Here is a 17,032-nt window from a genome sequence, read left to right as displayed (position 1 = left end):
GCAGTGATCCCAGGCAGAGAGGCCGCAGTGCGCACCCACTGGGGCCAGAGCAGTGCCTCTCGCCCTGCACGTGGTGCTGGTGGAGATGCACCTGATGACCGGGGAGCCTCTGCTGCCCACAGCCGGAGGCTGGCGCTCAGAGCCCCCACGACCGCCCGGACGCAGAGCGGTGCAGAGGCCTCGCTGGCAGATTTGCAGCCGGCACTGGGCACTGAGGAGCTCCAGCTGGGCGCTGAGAATGCAGAGGCCGCGGTAGGCGCCTGTCCTGTCCTCTGAGCGCATCTCACCGCACTAACCCTCACCTACCCGGCATGGGGTGGGGCGCCCCTCGCGCCCCCGTTACATACTCCAGCCCCGAGGAGCCGCGGCGGAGCCCTGGGCAGCGGGGAGCTGAGAGCCCGGTGGGATTCCTCAGGGAGGAGGCGCAGTGGGGTCCTGTCTCAGGCTCCGCGGATCCACCACTGTCACCATGGAATGAAAGGGCTTGGACAGGATGTCTTTCTTAGTCTGCTTTGTTTTTTGAGACAGTGTCTCTGTGCAGTCCAGGCTGGCCTTGAGCTCCCCACAACCTCCTGCTTCAGCCTCCCCAGTGCTGGGATCCCAGGTGTGTGTGAGAGAACAAGCCGGCTTGAAAGAAGAGAGAGCGCCTGGGGTTTAGCTAATGAGGAGAGGAGAGGATTGAGTGAGATTTAAGACAGAAAAACGAGTTTCCTGACATCGGAGGCACATTCTCCCCAAAACCACCCGCGAAGAAGCTGTCCAGCCCCCAAAGCTGTACTTCTGCATCGCAGGCGAAGAGGGCGCTCTGGAGCTGAAGCACCGTCACATTGTGCAAACTACGGAAACTGCAGTGAGCTGCGCTGGCTCGGATCACGCAGAGGGAGGAGGAGGCAGGCGCGGGCCGCGTGGAGAATGGCCAAGTCCCGGCCTCGCCCGTGCGCGCCCAGCCGGAGGATGTGAAATCTGTCATCCAGGCCAGGGATTTGTAGGGAAAAACTGCGACCCTAGCCCGCCTGTGTCGGTAAGAGGGGGCCTTGGAGATGGGGTGACCGCTGCTACCCACTGTTGTGAGGGCTGGAGCTTCGACTTAGTTTGTCTGAAAAAGACAGTTCAGGAGATGGGGATTTAGCCCAGCGGCATAAACGCCTGCCTTGCAAACCTGTGGTTGTGAGTTGGATCCCTGGTACTGGTAAAAATACAAAAAAACAAAACAAAACAAAACAAAACAAAACAAAAAACAAACAAACAAACAAAAAAAACAATACAGTTCAGGCTGGCCTTGAGCTCAGTTGGTAGCCCAGGCTGGTCTCGAACTTGCAGCAATCCTCCTGCCTCAGCCTCCCGAGTGCTGGGATGACAGGTGTGTGCCACGACGCACGGCTCAACATTTTAAACAGGTGTTCCTAAGGATGTTTTATGCTGATGCTAGTGTAAGTGGAATTGTTTTCCCAGTTACATTTTAGATTTCTCATTGCTATTGTATAGAAATACCGTTGAGTTTTATATATTGATTTTACATCCTGACACTTCACTAAATCCCTTTGTTTACTTGTTATTCCTTCTCATGCCGAAATCATCCCAGATCTGCACGTGGCAGCCTCTTCAAGTTGTTCTCCTTTTGTGATGACTCCACCAGAGTTGGGCAGCTCCTTGATTTCTGGCATAAGATCTCAGGCATAGCTCACACTTTCTCTTTCAAGACCCAAAATCAACCACTTTTCCAGAGCCTGGCTTTCTTTTAATAGGGGACGGTGTTCAGATACCCCTAAGACGTTAGATAGGAAAGTGTATTTTACATTTAAGGTTCAAAGTGGTGTTTCTAATTCGGTCTTGCTATACTTCAGCATTTCCTCGATGCTTTTTTTTTTGTGCTAGGATTGAACTCAGGACCTTGTGCTGCCAGGCAGGCGCTGTGCCGCTGAGCTATATCCCCAGCCCTAGTTTTAGGTTTTTTGAGACACGGTCCTACTATGTTCTGAACTCCTTGAACCCATTACCTAGCCAGGCTGACATCAAATTCATGGTGATCCTCCTGCCTCAGCTTCCCCAGTGCTGGGGTTACAGGAGTACATCTGGCCAGAAGTGTGGGTTTTAACCATGCTGTCTGCCTCAGCTTGGAGCAGAAGGACTGGCATTGTGAAGCTCGGGGTGGGGGGCTCTTGGTGACGCTGGTGCAGGCTTTGGGGCCGTGTCACAGAGCTGGAGCCTGGACACCTGGGTGCAGTGGCCGCTCCTCTGAGGACCTGAGAGGACCCCTTCTCACCAGGGCTGTGTGGCACATGCCTGGCGTTGTGTAGGAGCCCAGCAGGAGCCTGGGAACAGGGAGTGTCCTGAGCAGGGCCAGGTCTGTGCTGCTGTTCCCCCTCGGCCTCTGTCCCTGCTGCCCACCCTGAGCTAGTGCCCTCTGCATCCATGGGAGATGAATTCTTTTCAGCATTTAAAATAAAAACTATGCCCAGAAGGCAATCACGCATGCAGCAGTGCGTGGAGCTGGAGGGCAGGGTCCTGCCACTTAGATGCGGGAAGGAGCAGGGATAAATGCTCAGCCTTGTTTAGTAGGCTTGGACCTTCACTGAGCTGCTCCAGTTTCCGACACGCTTGGGAGAGGACACCATGTTCCCCGCCTGCTTTTGCAAACCCCTTGTTCATTCTCGAATGAGCACACACATCTTCAATTCTCACATTTCCACAGTCTTAGAGCAGAAAATCACTTCGTTTTGAAAATGTCAGCATCTGTCTGTTTTTCAGTTTATTTGGTGAAGGAAACTCCATCCAGCTGCCTTTCCTGCTTGGGAGGGGAACGCAGAATATTCTGGGTGACGCCCCAGTCATGCAGGGCTGTGGGAAGGGCCAGGAGGAGGTAGGAAGTGACTGTGGCTCCAGGCTGAGTACCGCTCCACCAGGGCGAGGGCATCCGGTGCAGCCGGCGGGATCCACTCTGTCCAGGCTGGAGATGCGGACCCATTCCGGCCGCCGTGGCAGTGATGCTGGGAGGCCCTGAGCACGAGCAGCCTGGAGAGTTTGGTGCATCTGTAAAACAGGGATGTGAGCGCACACACACACACACACACACACACACACACGTCCAAAACAACACAGTCTTAAAACTGTCCTCAACGTGAACATTCAAAACATGACATTTGTTATAATTAAAACAAACAAACAAACATGATATTTGTGAAACTTCCAAGTGAACAAATATATATTCAGGGCCAGGGATGTAGCTTAGTGCCACAAGCGCCTGCTTGGCAAGCACAAGGTCCTGAGTTCGATTCCTGGTACCAAGAAAACACAGCAACAACAAATGATATATTCCTAACTGCCGAGATGTTTCACTCGCACCTAAGTGCCTGTCTGCGTGTTTGCCTTTCTCTTTTCCTCCATTCTGAAGCCTCTAGGGAAAAGCCTGTTGGTGGCTGTAGTATGAGATTACTGGAGTGATTTTTCTCCTAAGACGCCTGGCTCCCGTCGAGCTCCCTGGAGCCTGGGCGCTGGCACTCACGGCGCACCCAGCTCGGCCTCATGAAGTTGGTGGCTCCAGAGCAGAGGGGCTGCACCAGCTCCGCCCACAGAGCTGCCCTGCTCTCCCGCACCAGCTGCTGGAGTATTAGTTCTCTTCCTCATTTTCAATCACAGGAGTGGGTGTGTGTAGCAGAGAGAAGTGGGGCTGGAGGAAGATGAACGAATGGGATCCCATTGACTAAATACGGTCGTTTAGATAATTTACCTTCCCAGTCTCTTTCTGTTGGTGTCCCATTTCAGTCATGTAAAGTTACCATGATGTCTCTCATGGGCTTACACACTGTTTTCATGTTGGTATTCAGGACTGGAATTTCCCCACCTTACCATCCTCTTCCTAAATACTATTTTCAGCTACTTCATTGTCATCTGATATGAAGCTATATCATATTTTTCTATAACTAGAGTTTAAAAACACTTTTTTGCTAAGTGAAAATGTGTTTTTCTGATTTTAAAAAGATCAAAATTAATGCATGTCATTCACACAGCAGAGAAAAATAGAAAATAATGTCCTTAACTCTTCTACCTTGAAAGTGAACTTAATGTATTAGCATCCTGTTTTCTTTTCTTTTTTTGAACCAGGTATTGAACTCATGACCTCGTGCTTTCCAGGCGGGTGCTTATGTCACTGAGTTAAATCCACAGCCCTTTGTTTTCTAAAATCCTGTCCTCATCACAAATGCAATCCTAGTCTCTTAGTCTGTGATCTGTGTTATTTGTTAATTCAGCAATGCTAATAATGATAGCAATAACAACTACAAAAACCTCCTGGTAATGTGTATCACTGAAGAGTGTCTGCATGAGATGACTTTTGGGGCACTTTGAATGCATTCTATGAAAATGTCCAAGTGTCCATAAGAACAAAGGAAAGGATTCACGGTGTCCTGCACCACAGTCACCCACCTTCCACGCTCATTGCCTTGGCCAGGCTGGCATCTCCTGCATCCTCACAAACATCCCCACCTCAGATCATCTGCGAGTGACTCTTGGGCGAGCAGGGACTTGGAACTTCATGGGGTCATGTGCATTCTCGAGTCCCCTCACAGCCTGGTCCTGACTGACTTCCTGGCTGCATCTCAGCCCACTGTGTCCCTCACTCCAGCTGTTTCACCTGAAGCTGAGGCCCTGTCAGTCTGCACACGTGCCTTGTCTCGGGGCTCCTTGTCCCTGCAGGGACAACTCCCCAACTCCCCATCTTCCTGAGATGCCGTTTCTTTCCTTTCCTCCTCTAGGTCTGTCCCAGCCTGGCTCAGGTCCTGCCCTGGGAGGCACAGCCTGGCATCCCACAGGGGGCATAGCTGCCACCCCGATAGCAGGAAAGACCGAGAACAGAATTGATCACAAAGTAGAAAAAACGCTTAACATTGACTTAAGTCTTCAGTAGCAGAAAAGAAAATATAGATGATGTAGTTTTACAGCATAGAGGCAAAGGTCATTCATAATTAAGATATTAAAAAAAAACAAGGTCAACAACAGCTTTGATGAAGTAGACTTACTTTACGCACTGTGAGGAGTTCAGAGGCGAGCGGCTGGCTGAAGGGAAACTTCTGTCTACGGACTAAAAGGCTGATGTCCATAACCTGCAAGGAGTTCCTACAAACCAGTGGAAGAGAAACTCAACAGAACAGTTCACAAAGAAGTACAAATGGCTGACAAGCAGAAAGACTGCTATACCTTCCAAGTAGGGAAATAAACAGAAGAACAGTGAAAAACCGTTTTAACTATAAAACCTCAAAAATTAAAAATGCTGTGACACCCAGTTTCATGAGATGATAATGTAAAAGGAAACTTTCAGATACTAGCACAGGAGATACGGTTTGGTGACACTTGTGGAGGGCAAATGCCCATTTGTCTTACAACTTTAAAATCAGCCCCTTTTATCCTGTAATTTCATTTCAAGGAATTTGTGCCTTAGAATTATGTGTGCCACTAGAATTCGTACACACAAGGACATCCATTGATTGATTACAACAAGAACTAGAAATGAATATCTGATGGTAAAAAGATGGGAAAGTAATAAATAGCCACTACCCATGTGTTATGGATTAAAACCTGGTGGTCAGCTTAATGCCAGCTGGATTACATCAGTGTGGTGCTGAGCATAGATGGCCCACCTGAGGGACGTTGCCAGCATAAATAGAGGTATGGAACAGCATAGCTACGTGTTGTGAGTTTTTCTAAGTGTTGCTGTTTAAGCCACTGGTTTTCCTGGAGGAGCTCATCATGCTGGCTTCCCCAGTGTGAGTTCAGCCATTGTCATCAGAGGAGCTTGAGACCTTTTGGTGAGAGTGGCTGTGGTTCACTTTGAGAGAGCTCAGGTCCTTACATCGAGCATCGCTTCCTGGCTCCGGAGAAGACGTGTGCTGCTTGGTCTCCAGGAGAAACTCGTCATGCTGGCTTCCTGGCATGTACTTGACTGTTCTTACCTTCAGAGGAGCTCAGGGCCTCTGTGTCACTAAGGATGGCTGTGGTGCTTTTCAGGGCGGCCCTGGTCTTGTAGTGAGTGTGACTTCTCAGCTCCAGTGTAGAACCCTCAACCTACCAGCACAGCTCCTTCACCCCGCTGGCATGGACTCTCTGGTTTCCACTGCTGACCTTTGGGCCTTCCCAGCATGGATCCGTAAAGCAGACTGGTGTGAGTCCTTGTCATGGGCTCTGACCTCCAGCTGGGCTCGTGGGAGGCATTGTCATGGGCTCTAGGTCTTCATCTGGACTCATGCAGGATATTGCTGTGGGATGCCGGCCCTTGGCTGAATATTCTGGGTCTTTAGAGTTTTGGACAGATTTCCTGCACTTTCTTGTGTTAACTCCCAGTGACCACCATAAAATAATATAAATTCTGTGTCCTGATTCTAATTGTTCTCCACACAATCCCTGACTGCAACACCATGCATATGAGGACCAGTGCCCACTGGAATTATTTCCAGATGTACCGCTCATGAAATATATGGGCCCTGTGAAGATTACGCTGTGATTGATATGAAAGAATTGTATGTCTGTGTGTGCATCTTGCTTGGTGCACAGTAATTTTGTGACTCAGGTACACAAGAAACAGCTTTGCTAGGCGTGGTGGTACATGCCTCTATTCCAGAACTCTGGAGGCTGAGGCAGGAGGGTTGCTCTACAAGTTCGAGGTCAGCCTGGGCTTCATGGTGAGTTCAAGGTCACCTTGAACTACATAGTGAGATCCTGTCTCAAACAACCATGAAACAAAACAAAGCAAGTGAGTAAGCAGCCAAGGTTTGAGACCATCCATAAACTCACCGAGGGCACAGTCCAGTGTGCCCGGATTTCAAACATCTTTTTGCTGTAGCTGTGTAGGACTTCATAGTAAAATCGTAGTTCAGCACATGGGCACGCCCAGCATGGGCATCACATGCGTAGTAAGCATACACCAGTGGGAGAAAAAATCATCTACTCCATGGTAGTGCATGCCTATAATCCTAGCCCCTATTTGGGGAGGCTGAGGCTAGGGGAGGGAGCTTCTCAAGTTTGAGGCGAGCCTCAACTCTACATGGTGAGATCCTGTTTCAAGAAAGAAAAATCTGTGGCTGGGAGCAGCGCTGGTGGAATCAGAAGGCCTTGAAGTCCACGCACTTTGGCTGCCCTGGTTTCAGACCCCGCGGTGGGGGGCACCTGGCGCGATGGAGCGGGGGGGGGGGGGCACGCTGCAACCCACAGCCGCTGAGGGCTGCTGCAGAGATGCGGCTTTAATAATTTAACTGCAGTGTGGCGCACGTGCTTTGGTGTTACTGTCCAGCGGGCGGTCCCGCGCTGTGCAGCGTGCAGGGCGAGCAAGTCCCAGTCTTGCGACCCCCTGGGATTGTGCCGGCTGTGGGAGCGGGTCAGCAGCACCATTTCCTTGGGCTTCGTTTCTCTTCTGAATTCGGAATTTTATTGTATTTTTTTTCTTTAAAATTTTTTTCTTAAAAAAAAATTTTTTTTTTTAGTGTGGAGAGTCCTCAAAAATCTAGTACTAGAGGTTCCATTTGACCCAGCTGTTCCCATCCTGGGTATTTTCCCAAAAGAATTAAAAACATCAAAAAATAAATAAATAAAAACATCGTACCACAGAGATGTACGTGTACCCATGTTTATAGCAGCTTAGTTTGTAACAGCCAGATCTTGAAAGCAACATAAATGCCCATTGACTTAGGAATGGATAAAAAAGACGTGGTATTTTTACACAGTGGAGTACTTACTACTCAGCCATAAGAAAGGATAAACTGGAGACTTTTACAGGTAAACGGATGCACCTCCAGACCACATTCTAAGTGAGATAAGTCAGATGCACTTGTGTAAACATCGTATTTCTCACTAGTGTGAGAAGCTGAAGAAAGAAATGTGTATGTTATGATAGTTCTACTACCTCGCCTCTGAAACACCTTCTCTATGGTTATTGGCATAGGTGGGCCCCTTGTGATGATTAAAGCAGCATGGCTCATGGTAGCTGCGCTGTGGCCATGGCCATGTGTCCAGCAGCAGATGAATAGAGAAAGCGTGGTGTTGGCCCCAGGGTGGCCTGGCTGGGATCACTCCTGCCACCAAGAAGGAAGGTCCGCAGCTCTGGCTCCCGCCTGGGACCGGCCAGGTGCCTTCCCCAGCTCTCAGACCTCGTGGCCCGTCCTTGGGTTCTGCACTGGCCAGGTGGGGGCTTTCTGACACCTGGGGGTATATGTGCATGTGTGTGTGCACACGCATGTGAGTCTTGTACCTTTTTCTGTCCCTGTCACCCAGGGTCCCCCTGCTGGACTGGGAATCATCGATTTGTAAACCGGCCCAAGGGATGGGGCGGAGCTGCAGGGCACCAGCCCCCTCCCCCGGGGCAGTGGGGGGCTTAACTGAGCCAGGGCCAGCCCTCTGCTTCAAGAGTTAAAGAGCACCTGAGTGGAGTAGGCAGCTGGCTGCGTCTGTCATGGTCCCGGGCTGCCAGCTTCCCTGCTCTTGGACCCGCCCCCCCCCCCATGTCCCCAAGAGCTGACGCTGGATCCCAGCGGGCCTGAAGGCTACTCCCCCTTTACCTCACTAGAGTGACACTGGGGGTCGCGATGGGTGTCCAGAGGGTGGCAGTGGCTCATGGCAATGGGACCCAGGTGTCCAGTGGAGGTTATGGAAAGGAACAAACAGATTGCAGCGCCACAGAGTAACTCAGGCTACGGCGAGAGTTTTAGTCTAGAAGGTTGTGTGTTTTTTTTGAGGCAGAGTCTCGCTTTGCAGTCCAGGCTGGTCTTGAACTCACTTTGTAGCTCAGTCAGGCCTCAAACTTGCGAGGATCTTCCTGCTTCAGCCTCCCCAGTCCTGAGGAGGAACCATACACCCATTTTCCTGTTTTCATGGTGGTCTAAATAGCTCCCAATGGTGCCAGCATCGCTTTGGGGAACCAGGGGTCCTGCTTGGATGTCAGGCGGGCTGTGATCTAAATCTGAGGCTGGGGGTGGTGTGTAGCACATGTGTGATTTGGGGCTGGACATTTTCTTTGTTTTGGGTGCTAGAGATCCATGGTTCCCAGTGCTTGTGTTTCTTCCTGGGGCACTGAGAATTGAACTCAGGGGCTTCACACTGAAATACATCTCGTTCCTTCTTTTTAGCTTATTATTTTGAGACAAGGTCTTGCTAAGTTACATGTGTTACCTGGGCTGGGCTTGAACTTGCCATCCTCCTGCCTCAGCCTCCCAGAATGCTCGCCCGTGGGTGAGAGACACTACACTCAGCTTGTTTGTTTGTTCTACAGTAATGGGATTGACCCCAGGGCCTTGCATGCCAGGAAAGCCCTCGGCCCAGGGCTCCAGCTGTAGCCCTGCCAGGACACTTAATCTTTCTAAAACTCAGTTATCAACAAATTAAACTTGCTTTACACAATGAACTTTAATTAACCAGTATTGGGGGCTGGGGATTTAGCTCAGCGGCATAAGCACCTGCCTTGCAAGCAGGCGGTCGTGAGTTCGATCCCTGGTACCGATAAAAACGAAAAAGACAAAAAAAAAAAAGAAAAAAAAATAATTAACCAGTATTTCCTAAAGGCCCTAAATACTAGCAAAAAAGCAACCCACCATAAGCAATTTACAAGTATGCCCCAGCAATTAAACTAAAAAAAGAAAAGAAGACACTTAAACAAGATGCAACCCCAGATACCCAGTTCATCAAAGGCAAGCCCAGTGGGCAGTGAGGTGGGACAGGGCAAAGATGTCCCCTGCCCGGGGCCTTCTGAAGTGGAAACAGCAAAGCAATTGAATGAAGCTCTGGAAAAAATCAAGTCGGATACAATGTCCCAGGTAACTGCCCAGAGGGTGTCCAAAACAAAGAGCATGCTCAGTGCACTAGAGCAGGTGCAGAAAAAATAGGAGAACTTAATAAAATTGTGGAAGCCATGAATGCTCAGCGTAGGAAAGAAATGGGATCCATAAGGCAGGTTCAAGCAGACATCCAGGAGAATAAAATTCTACTGAAAGTATCCACAGCAGATTAGGCCAGTGTGAGGACAGGACCTCAGATGTGGTAGACAGGCTTGCAGTTAGCGACCAGGAAAAGAAGGATTTCTCAAAAATAGCAAGGGACCATGAGAAATCAATCCAGGAGCTGCTAGATAAGATAAAGATGAGTAACTCAAGATTAATCAGAGTCAATGAACAAGCAGGGGATACCACAAATGACATTAAAAACTGTTCTCAGACATCATGTCAGAAAACTTCCCTGGTGGAGAAAAAGAATTTGACATACAAGTAAGTGAGGCATAAAGAACTCCAATTAGCAATGATTAAAAAAAAATCTACAGCCAGGCACATCATAGTCAAGATTTCAGAAATTCAACACAAGAATGGAATCTGAAAAGCCATTAGGGAAAAGAAACAAATCACCTATAAAGGAAAGCCCATCAGATCACAGCTGACTTGGCACAAACTCTCAAGTAAAGGAGAACTTGGAGTGAAGTGCTCCAAGCTCTAAAGGAAAGCGACTTTCAGCCCAGACTGATATACCTCCACACAAAACTATCTTTCAAAATTAATGGAGAAATAAGTTACTTCTATGACAAAGAACATCTGAGGAAATTTATGATCACCAAGCCAGCACTCCGATATGTTCTGAAGGACATTCTAGAAAGCAATAAGAAGGACTACAGCTCCATGAACCCGAACAGAAGGAATCTACCAGGGAAGGCAAACAATTAGAGGAAAATAACATGGCAAGGATGTCAATCCATGTCAGTTATAACCATTAATGTAAATGGTCTCAGTTCACCAGTCAAAAGACACAGACTGGCTGAATGGATCAAGAAGCAAGATCCAACAATATGCTGCATACAAGAAATTCAGAAATTCAGAAAGAAATTTGTAGACTGAAAGTCAAAGGATGGAAAACAATACTCCATATGACAGGAACCCAGATAAGAGCAGGGATAACTATTCTGTTTGTAGACAAAGTGAATTTCAAGCCAACACTGATTAAGAGGGATAAAGAAGGTCACTACATCCTTGTAAAGGGAACAATCCAAGAGGAGGAGATAACGATAAAAAATGTGTATGCAACAAATACCAGTGCACTTAACTATATAAAACAATTACTAATGGACATGAAAAATCAAATGAACCCTAATACAATTATATTGAGAGACTTCAATACTCCACTGTCACAAAAAGACAAATCCACTAGACAAAAAATCAACAATGAAATGTTAGAACTGAGCCAAAATTTTGAACAAATACACTTTGTAGATATCTATAGAGTCTTCCACCCCACAACATCAGAATACACATTTTTCTCAGCTGCACATACGACATTCTCCAAAACAGACCATACATGAGTGCATAGAATATGCTTAAATAAATGCAAAGGATTTGAAGTTATCACATGCATACTATCAGACCGCAGTGCAATGAAATTGGAAAACCATTACAAAAGAAATCACAACTTCATAAACACATGGAATTTAAATAGCACCATCCTGAACAACCAATGGGTCACATGTGAAATTAAAGAAGAAATTAGACAGTTTTTACAGTTGAATTATAATGACACTACAATCTACTGGAACTTATGGGACACAATGAAAGCAGTCCTAAGAGGGAAATTTATAGCAGTAAATATCCATCTCTGGAAAACAGAGCAAATACACATAAACAACTCAATAGTGCACCTTAAACTTTTAGAAAAAGAAAAGCAGGTTAAGCCAAAAGCTCATATGAGTGAGGAAATTATAAAGATCAGAGCAGAAATTAGCACACTGAAGACTAAAAATATGCAAAGAACCAATGAATCCAAGAGATGGTTCTTTTGAAAGATTAAATAAAATCAACAATCTTTTATCCAATCTTATAAAAAAAGGAAAGAAAAGACTCAAATCCATGCAATTAGGAATGAAAAGGGTGAGTCACAACAGACCCTGCAGAAATCCAGAAGATCATCTATACCTTCTCTGAAAACTTGTGTTATAACGAGATGGAAAATACAGAAGAAATGGACAGATTCCTGGATACCTAAGAATTACCAAAGCTGAATCAAGAAGATATAAAAAATCCTCATTAAAACTCTGGCAAACAGACTGCATCAAATCGTCAAAAGGATTATACATCATGACCAAGTGAAATCCATTCCAGGGATGTAGGGATGTTTCAACTCACGTGAGTCAATAAATACAATATACCATATTAACAGAACCAAGGACAAAAATTACCTGATCATCTCAATAGACACATAAAACGCTTTTGACAAAGTCCGCTTTTGACAAAGTCCAGCACATGTTCATGATAAAAACCCTACAGAAAATTGGCATAGATGGTCTTTATCTCAGTCTGATAAAAGCCATCTATGACAAACCAACAGCCAATATCATATTAATGGATAAAAATTGAAAGCTTTCTCTTTAAAATCAGCAACAAGACAAGGATGTCCACTGTCTCACTCTTACTCAACATAGTCCTGGAAACTTTAGCCAGAGCAATTATTCAAGAGAAAGAAATAAAAAGAATAAAGATAGAAAAGGAAGAAGTTGAACTATCATTATTTGCAGATGACATGATACTCTACCTAGAAGACCCCAAACTTCCACTAAAAACTGGTATATTTAATAGGAAAATTCAGTAGCATAGCTGCATACAAAGTCGACACTCAAAAATCAGTAGCCTCCCTGCACACGAATAACAAACTTACTGAGAGAGAAATCAGGGAAACAACACTTTTCACAATAGCATGAGGGAGGAGAAAAAGGAGGAAGAGGAAGAGAAGATGAAATACCTAAGAATCAATCTAAGAAGGATGTAAAATACCTCTACATTGAAAACTACAGTACCCCGAGAAAGGAGATTGAAGAGCATATTAGAAAATGGAGAGCTATCCCGTGCTCTTGGGTAGGAAGAACCAGCCATACTTCCAAAACTGTTACACAGACTCAATACAATCCCAATCAAAATTCCAATAGCATATCTCACAGAATTAGAGAAAACAATCTGAAAATTCATCTGGAACCATGAGAGACCTAGAACAGCAAAGGCAATCCTGGGCAACAAAGACAAGACAAGAGAGCATAACAATTCCTGACTTGAAATTATACAATAAAGCTACTGTGGTAAAAACAGTGTGGTACTGGCAAAACAAAAAAACAGACCCAAAGATCAATTGAACAGATTAGACTAGACACACTAATCCACTTTAACTTTGACAAAGGTGCCAAACATATTCACTGTAAGAAAAACAGCCTCTTTAATAAATGGTGCTGGAAAAACTGGCTCTGCATATGCCCGAGATTACAATTGGAGCTCTGTCTTTCACCATGCACTAAGCTAAAATCAGAATGGATCAAAGATCTTAATATCAAAACAGAAACATTAAATCTTCTGGAAGACACAGTAGGTAAACCTCTTGAAGACACTGATATAGGCAAAGACTGTATGAATAAAACCCTGATCACACAGGAACCATCACAACGAATTGACAACTGGGATCTCATCTTATTAAAAAGCTTTTGCACAGCAAGAGAAACCACCACCAGAGTGAAGAGACACCCCACAACATGGGAGAAAATGCTTGCCAACTGTTCTTCAGACAAAGGATTACTATGTAAAGAACTCAAAAAAAATTTAAAGACCCAGTCCAAAAATGGGCATCTGAGATGATTAGTGCTTCTCAGATGAAGAAATACAAATGGCAAATAAATACATGAAAAAAGGCAGTGTTCTTGGACATTCAAGAGATAGAAATTAAAGCAACATTGAGATTTTACCTCGTTCCAGAAAGAACGGCTATGTTCATGAAATCGACCAATAATAAATGCTGGAGGCCATGGGGAAAAAGGAAAGCCGTACTCCACTGTGGGTGGGAGGGTAGACTGGTGCGACCACTGTGGAAATCAGTGTGGAGATTCCTCAAGAAACTAGAATTTGAGGTCCCAATTACCCAGCTATTCTGCTGCTGGATACCTTCTCAAAGGAATTAAAAACATCATACCACAGAGATATATATGCACCCATGTTTGTAGCAGCACAGTTTGTAATAGTCAGATCTTGGAAACAACCTAAGTGCTCATCAACTAAGGAAGGGATAAGAAAGATGTGATATTTTTATGCAATGAAGTATTACTCAGCCATAAAGGAGAATAAACTTGAATCTTTTATAGGTAAATAGATGCAACTAGAGACCATACTCTAAATGAAATAAATAAGACACGTGTAAACATTGTATTGTCTCTTTAGTGTGAGAAGTGGAAAGAAATTATATATATATATATATATATATATATATATATGATATAAGATAGTTATACTACTAATTTCTCTGAGTTCATTGAAAAGAAAGATTTATGCCAATATTGTTTGGACAATTAAGTGCAGCCATCCTGTACTGAGTAACTAATTTAAAGATAACAACGCACAGTGTAGTAACCATTGTTACCCTTTAATTATTGTGTTTTGAAATTTTTTTCCTTTCAAAATAAAAGAGAAAAACAGGAGTGTATTCAGTAAGGGAATTAAAGAAGTAGCAAACTATTTTGATTATGCTACAAGTTTCCAGACTGTTTGATTTGGATTAAGACCTAAGGAGATATGATTTTGCGCCTGGTTTTGAATTTGTGACTTAAATATCCTAAACCGTGTTATTTGGTGACCTTTGTCTCCTGAAAAGCCTTAAACTCTGGGAAACAGCTTGTTATCCCATAAATCTGGCCAGTTATTCTGTGCAGCTGAGTACTAAAGGGAAAATTCATAATTCTGGCCTAAAAAAACTTCAGTTATAGAAACACCTCCAAAAAGGGCCAAATGGCACTGTGTATGTTGTTTCTTAATTTGTGGACACAAACTTTTATGAGCAGGTCCTCTTTTTGGAACCCAGAGCTCACTGTTCGGCCTGAGCTGTGATGCATGTAAGAAAGAATGTTACCGTGGGCACAGTGGTGCAAGTCTGTGATCCTGGGCCTCGGAGGCTGAGGCAGGAAGAATTGATCCTGGACAGAATAGTGAGACTCCACCTCAGAAAGCAAAGCAAAACCCAGAAACTGTGACACCCTAGTAGAGGTTAAAGTGGTGGGTTAGCCAGCTTGTATTTGAACACTGGGCTAGAGTTGAAGATACGTCTTACTGTGTTGGATTGCGTTTGTTTAAATGTAATATTTGCGTGACTTAGAGGTCTGTAGCACCCTGAGCAGCTTCGGAAATGGATATGGATTCACGAATGTTTTAGAGAAGCTGTCTGACCAAGGCAGGTCCCTCCATCATAAATGTTCCCAAAATGTGAGTCGCTGGGGGAAATGTAGATGTGAGATCCCAGGAGTTCTGAGGTTCCCGCTGTCCATAATACAGGTGGAGACAGAATTGTGGCGAGGCGAACATGAAGACAGAGAACCTCACTAAAGTGACCTGGAAGAGTTTTAAAGAAATCACACGTGGAATTCCTTAAATGAGAATTTATTTTTAATTTAAAAAACAGAACCAAAATGGGGCCAATGCGTCCTGTCACCCTGGGACTGTGATGATTATAGGTTCCTGGTTCCAGAGGTTCACTGAGGGCTGCTCTTTTCACAAATACTCATCCCGATCTTCAGTCCCTGATCATGCCTAGGGACGGGGGTTCTGACCCAGCATCCTTCTTTCTCCCCAGGAGGCTGCCGGTGAGAGGCAGCACAGCTTGGAGGGGCCCCCGGGGAACCTGCTCATGCCCACACTGCATCCTTCCCACATCGAGGCTGGGCAGCGTCTGGGATGGACGCAGCGTCTGTGATGGACCCAGCCTCCCACTGTGGGTGTCTCCAAAGACGCAGACCCTGAGTTCACACTGCACAGGTGCGGCTAGAGCCATGGTGTAAATACCAGGGGGCAGGTGCTGGCCCCAAGGCATCGCTTTCTAAATGTTTTCCAATTTTATTCTTATTCGTTGCTTGCTCTGGCCCGGCTGCCTGCATTCCTAATGGATTCTACACGGTTCCCTTTTATGCTCGTTTTGACTTTGGGGAAGAGCCAGTGTTGTGTTTTTATTTGACAGAAATTGCTGTGAGTGGTTGTTCACTGAGGCGTGTGTGTGTGTGTGTGTGTGTGTGTGTGGGTGTGTGTGTGTGTGTGTGGGTGTGTGTGTGTGCGTGTGTGTGTGATTAAAACTTACTGTGGATATCTAAATGAAAACACTCACTGTAGGGCCACGCATGGTGGCAAATGCCTGGAATCCCAGCTCTTGGGAGGCTGAAGCAGGAGGATCTCCAGGAGTTTGAGACCAGCCCTGCTGGTGAGAGCCTATCTCACAAAATATTTTTTATTACAGTAAAACACACTTTGCCACAAATGTCCCTCACTTCCTACACACTCATCGTACTGTTCTTGGCAATGTGTCTTTTACTGTGATAAGTTTAAAAACACCTTAGACACTGGCCATAGTTTTGACTGCCCCTGTGCATGGGCCGTGCCCTGGGGAGGGAGGAGAGCTGGGGGCTTCCACCACCTTGTGGACTCGGCTGACAGCGTCCATGGGCAGGTATGGACGGCAAAGCCCAGAACCTGGGGCCAGCTGCCCTGCAGAACAGGTTACAGACACAGGTCCTCAGCCAGCGACCCCCAGGGAGGTGCCCGGCCCTGCAGGGACCCAGACCCCTGACCATCGATTGGGCGCGGTGACCTACATGTGTCCCCAGATCCTGCCCGGCCCACACTGACCCCAGGAAAGGATGTCATGGAAGATCCTGGCTTTGGGGACTCTTTTGGAGATGCTGGCCTGGCAACAGTGTGTACCCCCGTGCTGCTTCCTGTGTGCGTGTTCTTATTTATTGACTTTTATTCTTTTTAAAAGTTATTTATTTTGAGATACTGTGTCACTGTGTAGCCCAGGCTGGCCTCCAACTCGTGGGAATCCTCCTGCCTCAGCCTCCCGATCGTGGGGATGACAGGCCTGCACCACCATGCCTGGCCGTTCTTGCTCTCACATAATCTCTGGTTTACAAATGAGGGGCCAGGCAGTAGAGAGGTCGAGGGTCACAGCCAGCGCAGGGGCTGCTGCTCAAGGCTGGTACCTCCCACGCCTGGAGCCCAGCTTCGCAGGGGTC

At 46.2% G+C, this 17,032-nt stretch overlaps 1 long non-coding RNA gene across 1 annotated transcript; it reads left to right on the top strand.

Annotated features, from left to right (window-relative positions):
- Positions 1-709: 709 nt before the first annotated feature.
- Positions 710-6,361, top strand: LOC134478288 (uncharacterized). Its single transcript, XR_010050802.1, has 2 exons — positions 710-1,021; positions 4,752-6,361. It is a non-coding gene; the product is annotated as an uncharacterized LOC134478288 (long non-coding RNA).
- Positions 6,362-17,032: the final 10,671 nt, after the last annotated feature.

Source organism: Cavia porcellus, unplaced genomic scaffold (assembly GCF_034190915.1).
Source record: "Cavia porcellus strain 051 isolate PalLab524CR breed Dunkin Hartley unplaced genomic scaffold, mCavPor4.1 scaffold_1, whole genome shotgun sequence".
In the NCBI taxonomy this organism is placed as follows: domain Eukaryota; kingdom Metazoa; phylum Chordata; class Mammalia; order Rodentia; family Caviidae; genus Cavia; species Cavia porcellus.
This window is presented reverse-complemented; position numbering and strand designations above follow the sequence as displayed.